Source organism: Amblyomma maculatum, chromosome 4, assembly GCF_055883805.1.
Source record: "Amblyomma maculatum isolate TAMU_Amacu chromosome 4, ASM5588380v1, whole genome shotgun sequence".
NCBI classification, from domain to species: domain Eukaryota; kingdom Metazoa; phylum Arthropoda; class Arachnida; order Ixodida; family Ixodidae; genus Amblyomma; species Amblyomma maculatum.
This window is the reverse complement of record NC_139347.1, coordinates 130,155,137-130,165,249: the sequence shown is the minus strand read 5'-3', so window position 1 is coordinate 130,165,249 and position 10,113 is coordinate 130,155,137. Positions and strand designations below refer to the sequence as shown.

The 10,113-nt window shown below is 45.9% G+C and overlaps 1 non-coding gene across 1 annotated transcript; it reads right to left on the bottom strand.

Annotated features, from left to right (window-relative positions):
- Positions 1–7,985: 7,985 nt before the first annotated feature.
- Positions 7,986–8,059, bottom strand: TRNAT-AGU (transfer RNA threonine (anticodon AGU)). The gene has a single exon. It is a non-coding gene; the product is annotated as a tRNA-Thr (tRNA).
- Positions 8,060–10,113: the final 2,054 nt, after the last annotated feature.

Genomic DNA, 10,113 nt, shown 5'->3' with positions numbered 1-10,113 from the left:
TCTCATCTTAGCGTCGGTATTAAACATCTACCGATTCCGCTGAAACGTATTAGTTCGTCATGCAATTCGCTAATCTACGAGTACATGTTTTAGTTTAAGCGCCACATGCTGGGCTCTGTGGCACATCTGAGGACGACTGCTACCATTTTTACTACCAAGCGAAGATCTTGTTCGTGCCTGACTTCTTCCCTTGGCTAAAAAAATGAGAGCTTCATTGAAAATACTAATGGAACGTATGGAAAGGGACCTCTGCGTCCTATTCGCGAACGCATATCAAAATTCTCTCCAGCTAGTTTTAGAAATTAACTTTGCCAAGTAGTTATCATCACCAAGGCTAATATGAGTGCACCCGCAAGCGGTTATCATAAAATTTGCAAACGTCAAGCGCTTTCGCCGGCAATTCTGCTTGGTCACAAAAAAGTCCCAGAATCGACGCTTCCCAAGAATGGAGACTATATCGCCATGTCATGGTTGCAAGACGTCCCAGAAAAGACGTGATCTGGAAGCATCAAGTACGGCCATTAATAGATTCATGCATTTCCTTGAATAACACCATTACCATGGTATTGCTACGTACGTGCTTTCAGGACTTTGTTGGCAAACGCTTAGACATAGTCCTTGCTCCTGTTGAAAACAGCTCCATGTTGCTGGAGGACATTTTTGTGTGTGCACAGTTTTCTCCAGCGTAATTGCTCGTCTTACCACCAGCACGCATAGCCCGATTCACATTCATTCATCCGAGAAATTGTGTTTGGTTCGTGGCACTTCTCACGTCCACGGTATTCTTTATTTCGATGTTTTCGGTCGTCTCTTGCTGCTGCACTCTGTGATGCAGAATAGAGCTTTTTCATCTGGCCGGCCCAGTTCTTATTTCTTTTCGCCACACTTGTGGGTAGGTGTCTTTCCATTTCAAGTCGAAGTGCCAAGGCATACCGAAATCTTGCATATGCGTTCTGGGCGAACTGTATGCTGTCACTCAGTATTTATATACAGTCAACCAGTACGGCCATCCAGAGTGTGACAAGAGTCACTACCGACATCACGTATTTCAAGAATTTGCAGCCTTACTTCGCAAGAGTAGATTTGTTTCCCTGCTTCAACGATGATTGGGTGTATTAGCTCTGAAGAAGCAGGAATCCGAAATATTTTCCTATCAGTAATTTTGCGAGCTCTTACGCGGCGTCGAGAAAGAAACTGTCCGTTTTTGAGGGTCACCCCAGAATGCTAGTAGAAAAACGGAACGAGGAGCAGATGTCGCTTTCTCACTTTGCGCCGACCAAGAGGAGTCAACAGCTTTGCGTTGGGGCCTTGTTCCCGGCGATAGATTCATGTTCCAGATATCCACAGTGCACATCCAGAATCAGCTAAGGTAGGGAGATACCGCACGATTGAGATCATAAACCCTCACATGCACAATACGTGTGATCGATGGGTTTACCGTTTTTTGGGCGTATCAACCAAACGTTGCATGATCATTATTGCGGAATTTGGAGAAATAGGCTGATCTTCATTTAGCATCTTAGTCTAAGCCCTTCAAGAGGGATTATTGCTAAAAGCGCTGTTTAGAGCAAGGTGAAGTAACGGTTATTGCAACTTTCGGTGAGGTATGACCTCTTTTTTTAAAGTTGATGACGCGCTCTGTTGACTTGCACAAAAAATAATTGTTTTGGGACGTTACCAATTTTCGCTCGCAAACATGAAGTACTGCTAATACGACGTATAAAACAATTCGTACTGGAGGAGGGACATTATCTGTTTGCAGGCATATATTTTGCAAGGACAATCAAGAACGAAAATTGCAAAATGTTCGTACTAGTGCATTTGCCGCGTATTTTATCCTACTTCATCTTAGCAAGGCAGTAATGGCAGTAAGCTCGCACAGTCAGATTTTTTCGTTCGTGGAAAGAACCCTTCTGCAGTGGCTCATTGGGGATGTCAACGGTATGGTTTTGGTAAGGTATGCTCTGTCATCTGATGCGACGTGTCACGTGTGATTTGGTATGATAGGGCAAACCTAAGGGTTGAGTAGTATCTATTACATCGGATGCAGGAGCATTGTCGTGCACGTTGCTGCTTAGTTATGGAAGTTATTATTTGAAATGGGTGGTATTCAGTTATTAATGCTAATATACAGCATTTTCTTGCCGCGCTGAATCGAATGGCTGCTAAATAGTATAGACTAAGCATTTGTTCGTCTCAGGGGCTTGCGTAGTAGTGCTAAATAGTGGTCAAGATTTTAAGGAAGCGTTGTTGTCATATAATGTGTTCCGTCAGCTCTACGTACGGCACAAGGCGACAGCATGTGGATTATCAAGTGTTAAGCTGAACGAGAGCTCCTCGACTATGTATAATTAGCGCCCCTGGCTAGCATCCCAAAGCGTGAATGTAATGTTGCTCTTGGCCGCATCTTGTTTTATATAAAGTACTTCTTTTGTTTGTGCTGTGTTCGTAAATGCTGTTTGGCTTCAGTCTACACTCCGCAGCCACCAACACTGCCGTTATCACATGCTAATTGTCAGACCTCCTTCAAACTGGGGGCGAAATTTTCTGATTGGTTGACAGACAGGTGACGTCACAACGTGAACTGTCCTGGCAGGATCATGATTAATGGGTAGCCTGTGAACCACCACGAGTCCATCCGACTTCTGCGGAGCAATAGCGTTAACGAAAGGTGCTCCATGCTCTCGTTTTCTATAAAGGGACCCTCTAGTAAGCATTGTCCTCAGAGCCACCACTCTTTTTTGCAGGTATGTTCCAATACAGCAAATGGTATATTTTTCACGTACAGTATAGGTTGAAGAGGCATGCTGTTTAGTGTGAGCAAAAAAAAAAATAAGAGGTAGAAGGTTATGAGTGGGAATACAATGATGGGACTCCCACGTTCCTCTCTTTTCTTTTGCTGCAGAAATTGATCGAATAGAAAAGTCACTAAGCAGTCCGCACAGAACTTGCAATAAGACTCCGCTGTTGTTTTTTTTTTCTTTATTGCCGACTTCGACATTTGAAATTGAAATCTGAGATACAGTGCATAAAACGCGTAAGCCAGGCTTCGGCAAACACGGATTAAAATTGTCTCAGCGACGCCAGAACATCAAGCAAGGTAATCCATTCTGGTGGATCAGGGAGTGCTCGGTAACACTCTCTTAGTGAAACGACACTTTCAACAAAATGCTCGCGAACAGGACGCACGACAAGGTCAGCATGTTCGAATTGCATCCTCGTTTTTCATATTGAGTGCAGGCCCAGAAGCATAATCAAATCATATGGTATATCCTGTGAAGTCTCTATCGCCAAGAACCTTATTCCATATGGATCGAGTGGTAACTGTTTCTTAAGCGTGCGCTGTAAAACATCCCAGTGAAATATTGGGTCCCAGCAGTCAAGAAAACATGTCCTATTGTTTCAGGTTTTTTGCATAAAAAAAAATTGGTAGTCTAGGGTATGAAAATGACTTTGCTATGAAGCCATGTCTTAACGGGTAGCGTGTTAGTGTGCAATTTAAAGAAAAATGTTTTGACTGAAGATATTACCGACAATCTTTTAACTCTTTTAAGGACGTCTTGTCCGGGGCCTCCACGGTATGGCAAACGGTACAATGGCTGGGGAAGCATGATGTCAGTGAGGTCTCTATAGAGTTTCTTCTTGGTGACATTGCACAGATACTCATGAGAGAAACGCACATTTAACAACTTATAAGCAAGCATAACTTCACGCAGATATCCAGTCACGGCACAGCACATATTGTGACATGATGGCACCACGAACCCTGAAAAGAGTCTGCTGAGCCTGACTTGAATCACTGTCCGGAGAAATGGATTGTTTTGGTCGCGTAGATAAATAAAGCGCGATACAACCTGGCGCAGAAATAAATGCACAAGCCCTAGTCCTCCCTTCTTGGCAGGAAGGAAAAGAATGGTTCGACTTGTTCTCTCCCATCTCGAAGCCCAAATGAATACAGCAAAAACATGATGAAGTTTTTGTACACTGATTCTCATGGCACCCAACACATTCATTACATACCAGATCTTAGATACAAGGAAGGGATTGCAGATTGTGGCTCGGGAAAACAACGACAATTGCCTTCCTTGCCACGCGTCAGCATTTTCTTTTGCAAACAATGCTTGGTTAACCTAATATGGCTCTGGGTCGCGATAGGCATCAAGCGGTACACCAAGACAACGTTTTGGAACAGATGACCAATTGAGCCGACAAAATTTGTCCGACGTGGCTCCCCAGTCCCCATGCCAAAAGCCATAACTCTTTTCCCAGTTTATCTGGGCCCCGGTGCACTCACAAAATTGTTGTACAACAGTTGTGGCATGCTGAATACTGTCTCTGTCTGAGTAAAAAATGGCGATATCATCGGCGTAAGCCAAGATTTTAACATGGGCCGCATGTATTCTATAACCTGTTATAAGTTGGCTATTTGCAATGGCCAAACAGAGTGGCTCGAGGTAAACAGCGAACAGCAAGGGTGACAGCGGACATCCTTGCCTCACGGACGACAAAACTGGCAGGCTGCCAGTGAGCTCTCTGTTTACTATGACTCGCGTTGAGCAGTTCGTGTAGGCCATTCTCACTTCCTCGGTTATAACAGTACCAACATTCGAATGCTCCAAAACGCAAAGCAGAACCTCGTGCGAGACACGGTCGAACGCCTTCGCCAGGTCGAGCTGCATCATAGCCACGCGGTCACCAAATGCATCGCAACGCTCCAAATACTCCGAGCAACATGGACATTAGTTTCTCTACTTCTGCCTTTTATGCCACAAGTCTGGTGCGGTCCAACTAAAGTTGTTATCACTGACTGCAAGCGTTTGGCCAGAGCTTTCATAAAAATCTTGTAATCTACGTTGGTAAGAGTGATTGGACGATAGGACCCTACAAACAAACGTTTATCCGCATCATCACTCTTTGGTATGAGCACAATGTGCGAAGTTGTAAAAGACAAGGGCACTCTTTTTATTTCGTAAGCTTCATCCAGTACCTTATGCAACATGCGGGCTGCCTTCGTTCTGAAAACTTTGTAAAAAGCCGCTTCTAGACCGTCAGGCCCAGGTGATTTACCTAGGACGAGGGCGGCGATTGCGCATTCTATTTCGCCCTCAGTAATTGGCTGCTCCAGTTGCTTCTTGACTGTTTCGTCCAGACGTGGCATAAGTGAAAGGAATTCCTGGAATCCTTCTTTTGCCTCGCGTGGGCTACTAAACAGGTCTTTTAAATGATCGGCAACCACTTTCTTGACAACGGTGTTATCCGAGGTGATTGCGTTCCCGGTTGCTAACTGACGTATTTCTTTCTGACATGCAAATCTTTTTTCGTCAGAAAGCGCTCGCTTAGTTGGCGTTTCTCCTGCCCAGAGCTTCTCTGATCTAGCGCGTACAATCGCCGCTTTGTATTTTGTCGCATCCACACCTTCCAGCTGGCTTTTAACTTCTCTCATTTCGTTCGTGTAATTACCAGGCTGAATGTTTTCCATGCTTATCAAAAACTCCAGTTCTTGCTGAAGTTTTGTTTCGTTCTCTCTTTGTGGATATGCTATGAGGCTGCTTATTTCGATGGCTTTCATTTTAATTCGCTGTTTAAATTCCTCCCATTCGACTGCAAAACAGGGGGCTGCATTTCAAGTAACTTTTCGAATTCTTCCGTTACTGCGTTAACGAAGACCTCATCCTGCAACAGCCTCACATTTAATTTCCATAGGTCCCATCTGAATCGAATATTCCTCTGTCTTTCTCCAAACGTTGCCGTCACCAAGCAATGATCACTAAACTGGACGGGCTTGACTTCGTAGGCAGTACATAAGGACACCTACTCATGTGATGCATATATTCTGTCTCGCGTGACTTTCACTTTGGAAATGAGTGTACTGCGGACAATTTTCGCCGGACAGCACGCTTCCTATGTCTTCGAGATTGCATTCATGTACCACTGCATTTAGCACCTCTGCACTTTTCTCTCGGACACGTGCACGCTTAGCGCAATCCCAAGCTGAGCACACGCAGTTGAAATCTCCCAACAGTACTATCACTCTGTCACAGTGTATGTAAGCATCAAAACGCTCAAAAAAGTATCGACGCTCTGTTTCAACATTCGGTGCATAGGCACAAATGACACGGAAAGACAGACCAGAATAGGTGAAATCAACGACTAAAAGGCGCCCACTTTGACAAGAAAGCACTGATTCCACACAAATCCCAATGTTATTGCGCATGAATAGGGCACAACCACCTGATCCACCATCTGCATGGCATACACATACATGAAACTGCATACGGAAATTGGACACCATTCGATCAGTCGCTTCTTCGTTTTCAATTTTTGTCTCCTGGACGCAACTACATGTAGGTCATTGTCAAGAAGAACGCGACTAAGTTGGCACTGCCGTCTCCTTGCACAAGCCCTCTTACGTTTAGAGTGGCAACCCGTAACGCTGTTTCAAGAATGCTTGCCATGGCTACACGAACGAATGGTGCCCATCACAATGAAATATGCTTCTCTTTTGATACATTTGCGATACCATTGGAACCGCAGGCTTCCCAATCAAAATTCTGCTTTGGGTTTAAAAGGAACGGAAACGCCTTTATCCTGCATCTGTTCAAATACTAATATATACAGTTTTTCAGCCATTGTTGTCACCAATATGCCCCCCAACCCTTTTACGACCCTGTCAGCAAAAAACTACGGAGGCGGCTTACCCACCTGCCGAGCATCGACGGGAATGCTCGGTCGCGGCTTGAAGGATGATCGCCGCATCCCTGGCGTTTTCGCTGGTGGTTCGTCTCCACCAGTTCTTTCCTGATGCAATTGCTTGCTGTCGGTATCACCGTGCGACCGTTTCCATGCCGGGAGGTTAGCCACTCAGTACGCAGTGTCCATGCTGTCGGCGTCTGCTTGGCTGACGGCCACGGCGGTGTCTGCAGGCTTTTCGTCCGTGCCCTTCGGCGTCTCCGCGGCGTCTCGTGAAGGCACTTGTTGCGGTTCTTCAACACGGCTTCTTGTACAGTGTTGTACCCCGCTTGCGGTATAAGTTTATTCGACGTCGTCACAGTGGTTCGCGCACTTGCTGCAGCTGATGCTTCCTCCACGTCTGCCTCGTCCATGAGCAGGTCAGGTACATCCTCACAGCCCACGGGTCCGGTTACGTTGGCATAGGTCCGCGAACATTAGCTCTCGTCGTGGCTACAGGCACCACACCGGGGGATACGGCACTCACGGCGAATATGGCCTGTGGCTCGGCAGCGAAGGCAGAGTGGAGCCCTGCCCGGCATAACAACAAGAGCTAGCTCACCGGACACGCTCAGTTGATGAGGTAGATCGTCAACCTTCACACCGACGTTCAGCTTCAAGGTCACGTTTCTCGTGGTAGAGCCTTTGTCTGTCACTCCTTGAACACGCCACAGCTCTCGAGAGATGACACTGACCTTGCGGAAAGGAGCGAAGGCGAGACGCACGTCCTCGTCTGGTACACTGTGCAGGAGCCAGTGCACCTTCATGCGTGTATCCCTGTTGGCCGGGTCAATGAGGAGGCATCGCTTCTTCTTCACTTGCAGTTCGCCAATGCTGACCACCTTCTTTACTGCTTCGGCATCCTTGAGTGTAACGGCCCACACATGGCTCATTCGATACGCCCCCAAAGCGATAACTTCGGGAAGCACCGAAAGCTGAGCGAGGGCGTCTCAAAAATCCTCAACCCTATACGGCCGGGCAGTTATGTCAGCCTGCAAAAATACGGTATTTAAAACGAATCGACCTGTGGGAAGATTGGGCAAAACAACCTGGTACTCACTGTCAGAGGACAAAAACCTGTTACCGCGGCCCTGCTGGGCCGCTGACACCGCTCCGTGGGAGCCCCAGAATACACGTCCGTTCGCTAGCGAAGCCGGAAATGGAATCAAGACTCCGTAGTTGCTCTCGTTCCCACGAGTTGTCGAGGCGATGAATGCAGTTAAAGGAAGATAGGGTAGGAAAGAAAAATGAAAAAAAGGCACCGGTGAGATTCGAACTCACGACCTCCTGTTTACTAAACAGGCGCTTTAACCAACTAAGCCACGGCGCCGACGGAAACAGCTAGAAACATCAAGTTTCCACGAGCAGTCCAGGCGATGAATGTAGTTAACGAACGATAAGGTAGGAAAGCAAAATGAAAGTAAAAATGGCACCGGTGAGATTCGAACTCACGATCTCCTGTTTACTAGACAGGCGCTTTAACCAACTCTCTCTCTTTCTCTTCTCTCTCTCTTCTTTCTCTTCTTTTTTTTCTTCTCTTCTTTTTTCTCTCTTTTCTCTTCTTTTTTTTCTTTATTGCTGACTTGGACATTCGAAACAATACGATTAACAATAAAACATACCAGCACACTTTCGCGTGACACGGCGGGTTAAAACTTTTTCAGTTTTAGCAAACTGTCAAGCACATGAATCTATTGTGGCTGCCCGGGGAGTGTCATATGCACTTCCCTGAACCGCACAACACTGTGTATGAAATGTTCTCGTACAGGGTTGACTTGTATATCTGCATTGTTAAACTGCATTCTGGTTTTCCACGAGCTGTGGAGGCCCATGAGCATTATTGTATCAAAGGAAAACTCCTCTGTATTAGGAAATGGTAAAAATCGTATGCCATATGCATCTAGAGGTAGCTCTTTTTTTAAAGTTCTCTGAAGCACATGCCAGAAAAAATGGCATCCCAACAGTCCAAAAACACTTGTTCTATTGTCTCAGGTCTGTTACACAAGAAATAGTTTGTTGACCAAGGGACGAACAGGCCTGTAGCGTGCATCCATGTTTTGACTGATAATGTGCTAGTGTGGAGTTTAAAGAAAAATGATTTGAATGGTGGTGATATTGGCATCTTCTTAACTCCCTTGAGTACATCATATCCTGGGCCTGGACAGTGCGACAAACGGTATATCGGTACAGGAAGCACTGTGTCCATTAGGTCCGCATACAATTTTTTCCGCTTAACATTGCACAAATACTCCATGGAAAAGCGCACATGCAGCAATCTGTACGCGAGCACCACTTCTCGCAAGTACCCTCTTACTGTACCACCTACATTGAGACACGAACTGACAAGAAAATTAGGAAAGAGTCGACCAAGCCGAACTTGGATTATTGTTCTGAGGAAGACATCATTTTAGTCACGAAGGTACATGAAACGCGAGACAACTTGTCACAAAAATAAATGCGCCAGACCAAGCTCTCCTTTTTGTACGGAGAGAAACAAATTTGTTCGGCTCGTCCTTTCCCAGGTCGACGCCCAAATGAAAACGGCAAAAACACGGTGAAGTTTTTGTATGTTTGTCCTCGAAGCACTGAGCACATTCATCACGTACCACACTTTAGCAGTAAGGAACAGATTACATATAATGGCACGCGAGAACATGGACAACTGCCTTCCTTGCCACGCATCACTTTTTTCCTTGGCCCTCGATGCTTGGTCATGCCAGAACGGATATGGGTCCCGGTAAGAATCAAGGGGCACTCCTAGATACAATGCTGGAGTGGCTGACCAGCGCATCTGAGAATAGTGTTCGGGTGTGACCTCCCAGCTACCATGCCAGAAACCGCAGCATTTTTCCCAGTTTATCTGGGCACCTGTGCAGCTGCAAAATTTCTGTACTACTTTCTCTATTTGCACAAAAGACAGCGATGTCGTCGGCATAAGCCATGATTTTCACATGCACTGATTGTAGCGTGAAGCCCGTTATGCATTAATTATTCCGGATGGCCAAGCAAACCGGTTCAAGGTAGGCTGCGAATAAAAAATGGCGACAGTGGACAACCCTGCCTCACAGAAGATCGCACTTGGAGTCTTTCAGTGAGTTCTCCATTCACAACAATCCGTGTGGTACAGTTTTGGTATGCCATTCTAACGCCATCTAATATTATTCGGCCGACATTTGCATGATCTAATACGGAAAACAAAACATCGTGAGAAATGCGGTCAAAGGCTTTTGCCAGGTCTAGTTGTATCATCGCCACTCGGTCATCAAATGAGTCACAGCATTCTAGTATGCATCGTGCCACGTGCATGTTAGTGGCGATACTTCACCCTTTTATGCCCCATGTTTGGTGCGTGCCTACGAGCGTTGTTATAACACCCTGCAATCT